The sequence below is a fragment of the Choloepus didactylus genome, chromosome 13 (genome assembly GCF_015220235.1).
Source record: "Choloepus didactylus isolate mChoDid1 chromosome 13, mChoDid1.pri, whole genome shotgun sequence".
NCBI lineage: Eukaryota > Metazoa > Chordata > Mammalia > Pilosa > Megalonychidae > Choloepus > Choloepus didactylus.
This window is the reverse complement of record NC_051319.1, coordinates 57,597,952-57,609,913: the sequence shown is the minus strand read 5'-3', so window position 1 is coordinate 57,609,913 and position 11,962 is coordinate 57,597,952.

The window sequence follows — 11,962 nt, the reverse complement described above, 5'->3', positions numbered from 1 at the left end:
CATGACAAGTAATCCTCTTTAATTCTATTGATTCCATCTGCTACAGCTTCTTTGCATGAGACAAGGACTTAAAAGAAACAAAATGTTCTACATTTTCTCAGTATGCAAATCTTTGACTTAGGTGGACTCAGTCTTCAAAATAGGCAATAAAAAGCACATCCGGGATTTAACTTGACTTTTCATAGTGCATTAATATAAATTGATGCTATTCATTTCTTAAGCAGCTTCATAAGAGGTATGTAATAGGTTTGCAAACAGCCCCTGTTCTTATTCAAGTTTTATACACACACACACACACACACACACACACAAATGAATCTAAAATGAATTTGGCAAAAGCCCTTTACAAGTGCACTTACTCAAAAAACTTCAGATGAGAATTGGCTCCCTTTGGTTTAATCCTCCAGCAAACATTTATCCAGATGCACTCACTCCACCCTGTCACAGGAAGGAACTAGTAATTGTTTCACTTGTACTGATATGCTCTTATAATTAAAGCTCTGGGAATGTGGGTAAAAAGCTGCTTGGTGTATTTAATTGAAGTTAGTAAGAAATTTAAAGCCAAAAAGCTTTGTCAGTAGTACTTAGAATTTAATACAAAGAAACCCAGGTGCTTAGAAATTTATTCCAGAATAAAGTAGAGATTTGCTATATTCAGAAAAGAACATCATGCAATTAGTTTGCAAATTTGTTCAAAAGAACCACAGAATCTTGGATACTGAGTGAATAGAACCATGATTTAATAAATCAATAAATTAATCAACCAAACTAGAATAATTTAACTACCTACTATTTGCTTAATCCTGACATTCAATTCTTAATTTTTAGAGTAAAGAGGAAATTGAAGACATATAAGAAAACATTTATAGTCTGGGAGAACAGCCTATGGAAAAAAAGAACAGCTAAGACAAAGAATGTAAAAGTATACAAAACTAAGTGCTGGAATGTGGTAATAGCTACAGAGTACAACATGAATTCAGAAAGGGACAGCTAAGTGAGGGGCGAAGTCACCAGGGAAAGTTTCAGTGAGCAACACACAGCGAGACTTCAAGAATGGGAGCCAACTTGAAGGAGTTCCCAGTGGACAAATGTAGGACCATTTGCTCAACAACTACAAAAAAGATTACAAACCATAGAATAAAATACCAGTCCATGAGCTCACACTAACAAAAATAAGCAAGTAAAGAAATAAATATATGGCAGAGAATGGACAGCTCTTTTTTACAGTAGAATTCCAATTGATAAATGTGAAAGAAATCGTGGAAATTAAAACTCATTGCTTTGCAAACACCACAGGAAAATTTGCTGCAGGCAAGAATCACCTTTGGATTCTAAAATAAGAGAGCAAAAGAATGAGGGGAAACAGGATATTTGCATTATCTCATTGTAACTCCACACATGGTATTTAATAAATACAAAAGAGGAAATGATGACTTTATAGTAGGAAACCCTGGCAAACACCAACTTAACCAAGTGATCAAAGTTAAAATCAACAGTAAAATAATATATGAACATCATGTAAATCTTCATAAGATGTACTGAGAAGGGCACAACCTCATTTCTGCCATAGTCTTGACAGCAATGAAGAACATCAATATAATTATAAGAAAATATCAGACAAATCCAAATTGAGGGACATTATACAAAATATCTGACCAGTGCTCTTCAAAAGTGTCAAAGTTATGAAAGATGAAAAAAGACTAAGAAATTGTCCCAGATTTAAGGAGAATAAGAAAAATGACAACTAAATGAAATGTGGGGTCCTGAATTGGATTCTGAATCAGAAAAAAAAAAAAAAAAAAAGACATTAATAGGACTATTGGCAAAATTCAAATAATGCCTACCAATTATTTTTTTTTTTCCGGTTTAGATAATAATACTATGGTTATATAAGATATCACTAAGGGGAACTGGTGAAGGTTATTCAATGTACTGCTTTTGCAACTTTTTTAAAGTTTGAAAGTATTTCAAAATAAAAGAAAAACAATAGAATTGCAAATAAGGGCAAAAAAAGTATACGATCAGGCAAGACAGGATTAAACGATCTCTTGCCACATAAGGTGCAGTATTGAGATGGGAGAGCAAAGTTCAACTGACTGGATCCATGTTGCTAGTAGTGGAGGGGGGGGGGGCGGCATTGGAACCAGCCAAGAGTGCTACTGGGACAGGAAAGGCTTGGACAGGAATTCCGCCTTGCCGCAGAAGGGAATCTGTGTAGGGTTTTGAGCAAAAGAGTGATATGATGAAAGCATTGCATAATGAGAATTTGTCTGGTGGAAAATGCATGATGGGTTCTGCTTATACAGACCCTTCCTGTCAAATGAATCTAATCCTCTTCTAGGACAGTGGCAGATGGAGGCATTTGAGCAGAGTGCTTTGTCACTGTTTCAGTCTCTATGCAAGGATACTTTTTCTCTCTGGTTTTCCCATTCCTTCTTCCTGAGAGGCAGAGTTGAGGTTTGGGGTAGGAGGGGAAATATATATTAGAAATATTGTCAGAAAAGCACTACTAGCAAAATATAGATGGCCATGAGTCTAGGAAACAAATATAAATAATCCAGATACAAGAATGAGAGAAACTGTGTGTGTTAAATCCAAGGCCAAGAACACTCAGAGTGTAGGTAGAAATAATAAACCAGACTCTTCAGGAATTATATAGAATAATAAGAAGAAACTATAAAACTGTTCTCTGTCCCTGCTCAGGGTTGGGCAGATTCCCTCTAGATCACATTTCAAGGTCTAGGCTACAGAATAAAGATAAATATAAAGAGCCAAAGAAAGATTAAAAGAGGCAAGTCATTAAGACAATTGGAGGGTTCAAAGATAATTGTAAATAACAAAAGGTCCTAAGAAAATACAGTTTGAAAAGACTGAAAAGAAGGATTAAATATGGGTTTCACTACAATAAAAGCTCATTAATTCCAGCTCCATTAATGGAATTGGTAACCATTTACCCTCAATTAGATTGAAATTTACCTTCTCACTATCTCAAATATTTTGCAAAGCAGATTAATAATGTAAATAAAAGGCACTGTGTAAAAAGTGTTTTATGGACATAGTATATAGACCCTGTCCAAAAAGCAAGTACTACTCAAACTTTGCTGCTGACTTATTAAAAGCTGAGCTTTTTTTATTTTTTAAAGGTGTTTATTTTGAGGCTTAAGTCTCACAGATTAAAATCTCATATTTTTATTTTATCATTCAGAAAATTGTGAAGAAATAACCTCACAGATTAAAATCTCGTATTTCTATTTTATCATTCAGAACATTGTGAAGAAATAAAACCTTTGTGAACGAATTTAAGCTTCTTTTCTCTTGCTCATCTGCCTATAAGGAGACTACTTGCTCCAAGTTAAACCTAGATATCTCCACATAAAACATACACAGGGATTCCTGAGTATGAGAGGGAAGATGGGGGAACGGGGATCTGTATGAGAAACAAGTAGCCTGTTCTTTCTAAATATTTAGGAGAAAATATTCTTCATACTCAAGTAATAACTGAGATCCCAGGAGGATTTTCCAGAAATGAAAGAGGGAAAGAAAAAAAGGAAGCCCAGAACAGTAAAGACAAATGGCTTCTATCCAAAATTCTACAGAAACTGGAAAATAATTACCACCACCACTACCACCATCACCCCCCACGCAAAGGCACAAAAGAGTTCTATTTGAGCTCTTCTTTCTTCCATTTTCTAACTTTGCAAAATCCTTCCCTGCTCTCACAAGAATGAAGTGGTGCTCACAGCCAGCTCTTTTAGCAGCCAAGACTCCATTGAGCCCTCCCATTTTTTATTCTTCCCTGAGGGAGACAGTAAATCATTCCAGCTGGGACCAGCCCTACTTCCCCTTGGCCCAGTTCCCTAGCAATTCCCCTCAAAAGGACATGCAACCCTGAACTTGCACTTCCAAAGCGAGTCTTAACCCTCTCCCTGACATTGCACTGATGTGTGAGTCCTGTAAATCCAAACATCCCATCTCCAGCACTCATGCCCCCAAAGCTTCAGAACAATAAAGTACAATACACAAAATACTATTTGGAATTATGGAAATGTTTTGGCAAGGAATGGTGGTCATGGTAGCACAATATTGCGAACAAAATTAATAGCCTGAAATATATATCTGAATGTGGTTAAAAGAGGAAATTTTAGGTTGTGTATACGGTAATAGAATTTTTTTTTTTAAATTCATGAAACTGCAGAGAACCCTAAATTAAACCATGCACTATAGTTAATAGTACAATTATTAAAATATGCTATCATCAATTGCAACAAATGTACCATCCCAATGCAAGGTGTTAAAAATAGGGTGGTATATGGGAATTCTGCATTTTATGCATGATGGTTCTATAAAACCACAACTTCTCTAATAATTTTTTTTTTAAAGAATCACAATGCCTTAAAATAATTCCACTGTAGACTGTAAACCTACAGTTTGGCTCATTTTCCCAATGATTTCTATAGGAGAAAACTCCAGAGTGTGTTCAAAATATGCTCACTAATCTGTGAAGCTCTGACTCAGTTCTTTTCTCTTTGCTCTCTCAGGTGTATACATTTGGAGTTCTTGGTGGTAATGAAGGCTCAAGAGAAGGTTGAGGTTATTCTTGGCTTTTGCTGTTAGAGGGCAACAGACTTGCTGACAAGGGGTCTTTGTAATTGGATGTCCGTAGAAACTACTTAAGTGCTAGTTTTATGAAGTACATGCCTTCTCTGCACTACTGTAAATCTAGAGAGGTTCTGCCTGGAGGAAATAGACATAAATATATATAACCATCCTCTAAATAATGTTGAGGCTACTATCACATAATATCCTTCTCAAACTCCCAACCCAACCATCTCTAATACTTTCAGGAACACTAGTAATTGGTATATTTTAGGAAGTCAGAAGAAGCTGTATCCATTGCAACCAACGAGTAATTTTCTTACCTGATATCTATGTGGGATGAGGAATATGAGTTACATGCATTTGGAAAACTGATTTCAATGCATATATTTCCCAGGAAGTTCTCAGTTGCAAGTGACAAAAGTTCCCACTCAAACCAGTACACCAAGGAGGCAATATTTGGTGTATAGGAAAAGCAAGGACTTGTAATTAAGACCTCTCTGCATTAAATTAGGCCCTTGAATGGGCTACATTTTCAATGAAGGTATAGATTAGAGCAAATCACCTCCTAGGATAGGGAACCATCATTGAGTCTTATCTGTGCCTAACTCATAACAATGGCCTATACATGATCGCAAATTGGAATTCCAATTTATACTATTCACCTGATTCATAAATCTTCAAACTGAGAAATTCCATAACAGTTTGTCCTAGGCTAAAGAGAATGCAGGATTTACTAGAGAAGTAAACACAAAACTATCCTGGAGGCCTCACAGAATTCCCTACATCTTAAAAACCCACCGAGGATGAGCCCATACTTCAAATTTACAAAACGCAATAAGACACAAACTTCATGAGTAAGAATTAGCAGTTAGAACAATCACAGCATAGACAACTTTTTAAAATCAAGAAATGTGGCAGGAACTATAAAACAAGTATGTTTAAAATGTTAAAGACATGCATCAAGTGAGAGAGACTTGAATAGAAACCAAATAGAAATTCTAAAAAGGAAAAACATAATCACTAAATTAAAATTGTAAACAGCATTTTAAACAAAGCTTAAGTAAAAATTCAGTGAACTAGAAGTGGATATGAGAAAATGATTATCTAGAATTAAGTGTAAGGAAGAGAATAAGAAATTCCAAACTATTTCTAAAAGGATTTCCAAAGTAAAGAATTGAGAGAATGTGAGAGAGAGCATGTTAAAAGAAAAAAATACAATATTTGTATTTTTTTTTGAAAACTTAAAAAATAACAAAATATTTGCGTACTGAATTTAGGAGACATGATGAATCCTAAACACAATAAATAAAAAAGAATGCCATGCATAGACATATCAAAGTGAAACTGTAGAACACCAAAGACAAGAAAGAATCTTAAAAGGAACCAGAATAAAAGGTAGTTTACCTACAAAGAACAAAACTTATACTGAAAGCAGAATTCTCATAAGCAACAATTGAAGCCAGAAGCCGATTAATATTTTCCAAGAGCTAAGGATAAATAACTGTCAACCCTGAGCTCTATAGCATCATTCAAGAATGAGATCAAAATAAAGTCATTTTATGCAAATACTGAGCTTACCACTTACAACACCTGAAAAGCTAGTAAGAATGTACTGAAGCAAGAAAGAAATTGCTGCCAGAAAGGAGTGAGAGCCAAAAACAATTGTAAGCCAAGAAATAAGTAAACATCTGGGCAAATCAAAAGAAGCATTGCCTATATAAAACATTACAGACATAAACTCAGGGTTAAAAAACACTGACCTGAAAGACAATAAGGGGATGATCAGTATTGTGTTATTGGTAAAAACTATAGAACCTGACAAATGTGAGGGTAATAAAAATACTTCCTATGTATACCAGGAGATTAATGGTTTCCCAGGAGCCATTACACCTTGAATAGGAAATGGAAAGTTTTAAATGAAGGGAGAAGTTTCTCATCAAGTAGGGAAATCATAAAATACTATCTTTAAAGGAGATGAAGCTGAAGTTGTATCTAGTTTTCACTGGGGCTATTCCCAGATTGCTTATTGCTGCCAATATCTAGCATAGAATAGGAACTCTGTAATGCTCTAGTATTTTCTAAGAGTAGCCACAAAAAATTTATGCCATGAATGTGATACCTTTCAATGAACTAATAGTCATTCATTCATTCATTCATTCATTTACTCAATTTAAAAAGGTTCTGTGCATGTGCATGAGTGTGTGAGTGCATGCATGTATGTGCCTAGAATTATGCTAGATGTTCTCATATTCACTCTAGACTGAGAAGATAATAAAACATAATAAAATGAGTCAGGAATAAAATATAGGTAGCCCATATCATAGTTTATAATCTCATGAAGAAAATGCCCAGTCCTCTCACCCCCATGAAAAAAACAATGATTCAATATATCGTGAGTTACAATGATACAAGAGTGGACTTTTGTCTTCACCTTTTGTGTTGCCAGTCCTTTCTTTTCAATACTGGGCAATGAAAAAATAGCTGGTTTTTGCTCCCATTGGATATCCTTCTCTAAATGGAAAGTTATTCATTCATTCAACATATTTTCATTGATTACTAACATGTAAGGCATTGTGATAGTAACTGGGAACAACCAATAGGGAGTGAACAAATGTATTTCCTACCCTTGTGTAGCTCACAGTCTAAGTGAGGAAGACAGATGTTTGTTTCATAATTGTGAAATAAATGTGAAAATAGATGAATGGTTCTATGATATAGTTCAAGAGGGCAGCACTTCACAACCTAGTTACACATTAAAATCCTCAAGGAGATTTAAAAAATACAGATTCTAGGGCCTCTCCCAAGATAAATTAAATCTGAATCTCTAGCAAGTTTTTTTTTAAATTCAGTTTTATTGAGGTATATTCACATATCATACAATCATCCATGGTGTACAATCAACTGTTCACAGTACCATCTTATAGTTGTACATTCATCACCCCAATCTATTTTTGAACATTTTCCTCACAGCAGAAAGAATCAGAATCAGAATAAAAACTAAAATTAAAAAGCACCCAAATCACCCCCCCATCCCACCCTATTTTTCATTTAGGTTTTGTCCCCCTTTTTCTACTCCTCCATCCATACACTGGATAAAGAGAGTGTGATCCACAGGGTTTTCACAATCACCCTGTCATCCCTTGTAAGCTACATTGTTATACAATTGTCTTCAAAAGTCAAGGCTACTGGGTTGGAGTTTGGTAGTTTCAGGTATTTACTTCTAGCTATTCCAATATATTAAAACCTAAAAAGTGTAATCTATATAGTGCATAAGGATGTCCACCAGAGTGACCTCTCGACTTCCTTTGAAATCTCTCAGCCACTGAAGCTTTATTTCATTTCATTTTGCATCCCCCTTTTGGTCAAGAAGATGTTCTCAATCCCATGATGCTGGATCCAGATTCATCCCTGGGAGTCATATCCTGTGTTGTCTGGCAAGGTATTTTTTAAAAGTTCTCTGGGTGATTCTAAAGTTCAACTAGAGTTGAAAGTCCTTAGTAAACTTAGATTTGACCTAGTCACAGAAATCAAAGGTGACTCCACTGAGATCTGAGAAAGAGGGAGAAAGAGACAAACTTTCCTGTAAAAGTGCTGGGAGGAAGAGGTATACGCCCCTTCAAACAACCAAAAGCAGGCTGCTGCTGCTGCAATGAAGAGTGAGCAGGAATGTAGAGCAAGCTGAGGCTGGAGGGGTGGCTGGCAGCCAAACCCTGCAGGGACTTAAAGGTCAGGTTAGGGGTTCTGGAATCACACTAAAAGCAAAGGATTGACTTCTTGGCAGTTTCAAGGAAGGAACAAAAGAGTACTAGGAATGCCATGGGAAACATTTTAAAATAGAAGATTGCTTAACTTTAGAATCCTCACTACATTTTAAGCAAAGATTTCCAACAAAGCTATTAGTTCTGTCTTTTGGATTTAAAATCTCATTTCAAAAAATATTTTATCAGATTGGCCACAAGTCTCTAAGCCCAGTCTTCCACTGTATTGACAGCCATCTGTAACTCAGGATGCTGCTGAGCTGAGAGGGAGGTGCAAGGTGTTAGGTAGGCCTGTGTCTGCTCCCCACACCATGCCTGGGGTCTCAAGAGCCCACAACTGATTGACAACTTACATATAAAAATTATATTGACAGATATGGGAGGCAGGGCAAGATGGCAGCATAGGGAGGAGTGGAATTTAGTTTGTTCTCTGGGCAGCTAGTAAATAGCCAATAACTTTCTGTATTAACTGGGGAATTTCTGTGAACAGACACACATCATACACCAGTCTGGAATGGACAGAAGGACTAAGATCACAGTGCAGAACTATAAATAAGTCTCCAAGCTTGGAGGCTGGCACCACAAGCCCACTGTCACAGCAGGCTGTTTTGGAATAATTTCTCTGGGGGGAAAAGAAGCAGTCTCTATTAAGAGCAAGAGAAAGATAGCTCAAACAAACTCCAACTGTGGCTTTAATTAACAAGTTCAGACTTCTCAATACAACCAGATACAGACAAACCCCAAGCAAGCACAAAAGGAACATGCATGGAGTTAGCTCCTCCACAGACAGGAGGTGGGGCTGATGGGAAAATAAAAAGAAAACAGTGACTGTTGGAGTTGGATGAGCTCAGAATACTGGAAAAGGCCTACACCCCAAGAAAAGAGGCACAAAAAGCTGGGTACCAACTCTGGCTCTTGACTGGCAAACCCAGGAGGCTGAGGACTGGGTCTGAAAATGATTTTTTTTTCACTTTTCAACATAAAGAAACCAGCAGGCTTTTTCAGTTGTTAGCACTGACCCAGGCAGGGATGGCACTAAGGTATGTCTGAGAGACAAAATAACCAGTCAGGTGAAGTAGATAATTCCCTGAAGGGATTATCTTCTCCAAGAAAGGGGGTGGGGTAGGGTCCAGCACAAGTGCTGGCTCCAATTCAGAGAACTAAGACACCAGGAGCTGGAAAAGAGACACAGTTTAAGCCTGACCTCCATTAGCCTCTGTTTCAACCATGCCACTGGCAAGGACAGGGTCTGCTGAGAATTAAAGGCACTGTACCACTTTCTGCCAGTGGGGTGCTGTGGGCTTACTAGCACCACATCCTGGGCAGGAAAGGAAAAGCACAGAATCAAGAAGTTTCACAGGAAGTACTGACAACCTTCAGGGTCTCCTCCTCAGGAAACCTTGATACTAATTACACCTTCTTCCTGAGTGGTCTGGGCATTTCTTGTCTGGCAAAATCTGCCTGGGGTGGGGTTAGAACCAACCTGGGGAGACCCCCCTAAAAGAAACTTCCATAAAGGCAGGGCAAAAACCAGAAAAATAAGAGATGAGAAATTCTGATCAGTTAAAGAGAAGCTATGATAGAATCTTGAAAAATTTGAAGTGAATGTCAGGGAACAGATAGAAAACAAAGCTAACCAACCAGAAAACCCTAGTTGAAAGAGAGAAAATGTCCTCCAGAATAAACTAATCAAGGAATCAGCTGCCAAGACACTAGCAAAAAAATCATAACTCAGACTAGGAAGCACGAAGATGTGGGCCAGTCAAAGGAATGAACTAACACCTCAAATGAGATACAGGAGATGAAACAACTAATTAAGGTAGTTCAAATAAATCTTCTAAATCAATTCAAAGACTTGAAGGAAAATGTGGCAAAAGAGATAAAGGATTTAAAGAAGTCACAGGATGTCCCTACAGAAGAAATTGAAAGTTTGAAAAAGCAAATTGCAAAATTCATGTGAATGAAAGAAATAATAGAAGAGATGAAAAGCACAATAAAGACATACAGAAGCAGATTTGAAGAGGTGAAAGGAATGATAATTGAAATAGAAGACAGAACATCTGAAATCCTACATACAAAGGAACAGAAAGGGAAAAGGATGCAAAAATACTAGCAAGTTCTCAGGGAAATGAATGACAACACAAAACACATGAATATACTGTTATGATATCTCAAAAGAAAAAGAGAAGGAAAAGTGGCTGAAAAAAAAATGGAGGAAATAATCACTGAAAATTCCCAACTCTTATGAAAGACATAAAATTACAGCGTAACCCAAACAGAATAGATGCAAATGGACCTAGTCCAAGACACTTAATCAGATTGCCAAATGTCAAACAAAAAGAGAGAATACTGAAAGCAGAAAGAGGGAAGCAATCCATCACATAAAAGGGAAGCTCAATAAAACTATGCACATATTTTGCAGCAGAAAACATGGAGGTGAGAAGGCAGTGGTATGATATATGTAAGATATGGAAAAAGAAAAACTGCCAACCAGGAATTCTATATCCAGCAAAACTGTTCTTCAAAAATGAGGGAGAGTTTAAAATATTTTCAAATAATTAGACACTGAAAGAGTTTGTGAACAAGAGACCTGCTCTACAAAGAAATACTAAAGGGAGTGCTACAGGCAGATAGGAAAAGACAGGAGAGAGAGGTTTAGAGAAGAGTGTAGAAATGGAGATTACCAGAAAGAGTAAAAAGAGAGTAAAAAAATGAGAGATGACATATAAAACCCAAAAGACAAAATGGTAGAACAAAGTACTGCCTTTACAGTAAAAATATTAAATCTTAAGGGATTAAACTCCCCAATCAAAAGACATATACTGGCAGAATGGATTAAAAAAAAAAATGGGACCCATCTATATGCTGTCTACTAGAGACTCATTTTAAACCCAAAGACAAAAATAGGTTGAAAGTGAAAGGCTGGAAAAAGATACTCCATACAAACAACAATCAGAAAAGAGTAGGGTAGCTATACTAATAGCAGACAAATTAGACTTCAAATGTAAAACAATTAAAAGAGACAAAGGACACTATGTATTACTAAAAGGGGCAATTAATCAAGAAGATATAAAAATCATAAATATTTATGCACCAAGATAAAGTGCACCAAAATACATGAAGCAAACATTGATAGCATTGATGGGAGAAGTACACTGCTCTACAATAGTTGGAGACTTCAATATCCTGCTCTCATCAATGGATAGAACATCTAGAGAGAGGATCAATAAGGAAACAGAGATTTTGAATAGCATGATAAATGAACTAGGCTTAACAGACATTTACAGAACATTGCACCCCACAATGGAAGGATACACATTTTTCTTAAGTGCTCATCGATCATTCTCCAAGATAGAACACCTGTTGGTTCACAAAGAAAGTCCAATAAATTTTAAAATATTGAAATTATATAAAACACTTTCTCAGATCATAATGGAATGAAGTTGGAAATCAATCACAGGCAGAAGGCAGGAAAATTCACAAATATATGGAGGCTAAACAACACACTCTTAAACAACCAGTGGGTCAAGGAAGAAATTACAAGGAAATGAAATGAGTAAATATCCTAGGCAAATGAAAGTGAAGACACAACCTGTCAAAACTTA